At 40.5% G+C, this 3,813-nt stretch overlaps 1 pseudogene; it reads left to right on the forward strand.

Moving 5' to 3' along the window:
* The first annotated feature begins 3,046 nt into the window (after positions 1-3,046).
* LOC104982801 lies at positions 3,047-3,555 on the forward strand (annotated as a pseudogene).
* The last annotated feature ends 258 nt before the right edge of the window (positions 3,556-3,813 follow it).

Genomic DNA, 3,813 nt, shown 5'->3' on the forward strand with positions numbered 1-3,813 from the left:
GCTCTTTTTGCATATGCATTTAAAAACAACTAGCTTGTTAAAAGGCCTGCCTAGGGCAAAGCTTGAAGTTAGGCCTTTCCGTGTCCTTGAAATACACTGTCCACTTTGCCTTAGACCTGACTCAGCCTTGGGCAAATCGGAACTTCAAGCCAAACAAACAAAAAAGAAGGTCAAAGACGTTTTAAATCTCAGGCAGGAAACAATGAAATCTCTGTCTATTTTCTGGATTTATGTATATCTCAGTGTGTGCTCTTTTTTTTCTTTTTAATGCTGAAGTGATAAATGTGTTCTAATTTAATTGGCCTAAAGGAAAGGAAACACTTACAAATCAGACAATTCTAACTACAAGAGAAATTAAACTAAATGAATATCATATTCTCGTGAACTGGGAAATATTCAATATTAAATATTCAGTATTAATGTTTGTTTGCTACTCTGATGTAGATATGTCTAAGAGTCATTAGTCAGAGTATTTTCATTGTGCCTAGGTTTATTGTAAGTTAAATATTTTTATATTTTTATATCTGTTACAACTTTGTCAACCAGCAAAGTACCTCTCGGAGAAGGCAATGGCACCCCACTCCAATATACTTGCCTGGAAAATCCCATGGATGGAGGAACCTGGGAGTTCCTCCATGGGGTAGGCTGCAGTCCATGGGGTCGCTAAGAGTTGGACACAACTGAGCGACTTCACTTTCACTTTTCACTTTCCTGCATTGGAGAAGGAAATGGCAACCCACTCCAGTGTTCTTGCCTGGAGAATCCCAGGTATGGGGGAGCCTGGTGGGCTGCCGTCTATGGGGTCGCACAGAGTCGGACACGACTGAAGTGACTTAGCCGCAAAGTACCTCTAGGAAAGAAAAAAAAAAAAAAAAACCTCAAGGGAAATGTTAAAGAGATAGGAGCTTTCAGAGAAACTCTTTTAAGAATAATTATATTTTAGGAATGTCCCTCTAAAACATTTTCTAAATTTTGGTAACCTGAATTTCTGGGGCTGTGCTACACTAACTGATGGAAGTTTATTGACTAGCTAGGTCATTTCCAAATAAAATAAGATCCTGAATCATTCATTACTGAGGACTAACTTCCTTTTACAGAGATAGTAGAGATTTTGGACTATTCATGAATAATGCTTGATGCGATCCTGAGATGTTCTCTAGAAATTTTTTTATAAAAATTATCACCGGTACTTATGTTCACCAATCTATAGAATGCTTAAGTTCTTAATTGCTTTAAGAAAGTAGGATGTGTATTTTCACTAAAGAAGGTATGAGGGATGAAATTACATTTTATGAAGGGAAAAGAAAATAGATCTGACTTACAGGTGGCTGTTTCAGGATGGGAGAACAAAGTCATGGGTACAGAAAGTGATAAGAATATTTTATGGAAAGTGGACCCCAAGGGAAGAGTTTTGTGCAGAAATACAAGTTTTCTTGAGATGTTGAGCTGCCTTTGATACTGGATTTTAAGTGTCTTTACCTCTGAAGGGATCAGTTCTGTTTACCTTTGAAATCTTCGTTACTTTGGCTAAGTGAATATAGTCTCCCAGTGATCTATATGATTGTATCTGACTGAGTGTTATAACCCCTTTTGAAATTTGTCCAGAAAACTTCCTAAATAACTTGATTTATAGCTGGCTTTGAAATGCTTCAGAGGGCCCCTGAGACATCCCAGGGAACTATTAAACTACCTGGGTTCATTGGACATGTAAAGTTACATGGGAAGTGCGGTTGAAGGGGTGACAGATCTCCTCATATTATGCTGTATGGTGGATGTTACTAATATAGATATCTTAAAATTATGTGAGTTCATATAGATCTGTGAAGTGAAGTGAAGTCACTCAGTCGTGTCCGACTCTTTGCAACCCCATGGGGTGTAGCCTATCAGGCTCCTCCGTGCATGGGAGTTTCCAGGCAAGACTGCTAGAATGCATTGCCATTTCCTTCCCCAGGCGGCCTTCCGACCCAGGAATCGAACTCAGGTATCCCGCATTGCAGGCAGACGCTTTACCGTCTGAGCCACCAGGGAAGCCCAGATATTTGTTTGTTTGGCCGCGCCAGATCTTAGTTGCAGCATGCAGTATCTACTTGCCCAACCAGGGTTCGAACCTGGGTCCCCTGCCTTGGGAGTTCAGAGTCTTAGCTGCTGGGCCACCAGGGAAGTCACCATAGATCTGATATGCCCTAATTAAATGTGGTCAACTATAATTCTACTTATCCTGTGAACGTGGTACAAGTCACAGCAATGACCAGGTACACTGTCAACTGCAGTTTAATCAGATTTAAACATGCCTTCTATGTTTTCACTCCGATGCCTTTGTAAGAATACTGTGACTTCATGATTTATGGAAAAGATTTTTCTAAGGTTAACCAATAAACAATTCAGACTGGAATTTAGTCGAATCTCTATGTTAATAGAACAAAGTTTTCTTAGAATGTAGCTTTCAATAAGAGATTATGAATTTCTTTCCCTTTAAGTGATTTATATTCATTTTTAAAATCTTTTGTTACTTTGGTAAAGTAAATAAGCATTCCTTAAGATTATGGTACATGTAGACAAAGCTCATACTTCTACAAAAATAACCCCTCGTGCTTAGACTTTTGCCATCCTGATGTCCTTAAAACATGGCCATGGTCTGCTTGTCAATCAGGGAATTAAAAATGGGTGAACAATAGCTGTAAATCAAAGAGTCAGGGCTATGGGAAATCCAACATGGCTGCCTGGCTTTTCTGGGCTCCCTGACAAACCTCATTTTTATTTGATGGGTTAAAGCCTTCCCTGGCTACAGGGTTAATGCCCTCATAATGCAAAAATTATGTTTCACTGAATATTAACTTTTTTTCATTGCTAAAGCAAGTTTCTAGTTTTGTTAATTAAAGTCTAGTGTTCACTAAGATTCACTTCTGAGGTAGTTCCTTCTTATCTTATATTTCTAAAAGATTTAATTGTGTTATTAAAAAGGATACGCTAGCTTTTTCGGCTTTCGGCTGGGAGGAGGCAAAGGTGCAACTTGCTTTGGTCGTCCCGAATCCGGGTTCGTCTGACACCAGCCGCCTCCACCATGCCGCCTAAGTTCGACCCCAGCAAGATAACAGTCGTGTACCCGAGGTGCACCGGTGGGGAAGTCGGTGCCACATCTGCCCTGGCCCCCAAGATTGGCCCTCTGGGTCTGTCTACAAAAAAGGTTGGTGATGATATCGCCAAGGCAACTGGTGATTGGAAGGGTCTGAGGATTACAATGAAACTGACCAGAACAGACAAGCCCAGACTGAGGTGGTACCTTCTGCTTCTGCCCTGATCATCAAAGCCCTCAAGGAACCACCAAGGGACAGAAAGAAGCAGAAAAACAGTAAGCACAGTGGAAACATTACTTTTGATGAGATTGTCAACATTGCCCGGCAGATGCGGAATCGGTCTCTAGCTAGAGAACTTTCTAGAACCATTAAAGAGATCCTGGGGACCGCCCAGTCTGTGGGCTGCACTGTTGATGGCCGCCACCCTCATGACATCATAGATGATATCAACAGTGGTGCAGTGGAGCGCCCCGCTAGTTAAGGACTGCAAAGGAAAAAAAAAATAAAGGATCATTTGACAACAACAAAAAAATTAAAAATAAAAAGGATACCCTAAGTTTGTTTCTAAAGCTAATCTCAGTAAGCAATCTTCAGATAAAGAATAGATGCTCCGTGATATACAACCAGGAGATTACCATCTGGCTAGTCATTTAACAAGGCAAGTCAGATGACCTGGAGTATACTGGGCTCTACCTAATGAAAGTTCTTGACCTTTCCTTCTTACTTAGTTCTGACTAAT

Source organism: Bison bison, unplaced genomic scaffold (genome assembly GCF_000754665.1).
Source record: "Bison bison bison isolate TAMUID 2011002044 unplaced genomic scaffold, Bison_UMD1.0 scf7180017860562, whole genome shotgun sequence".
In the NCBI taxonomy this organism is placed as follows: domain Eukaryota; kingdom Metazoa; phylum Chordata; class Mammalia; order Artiodactyla; family Bovidae; genus Bison; species Bison bison.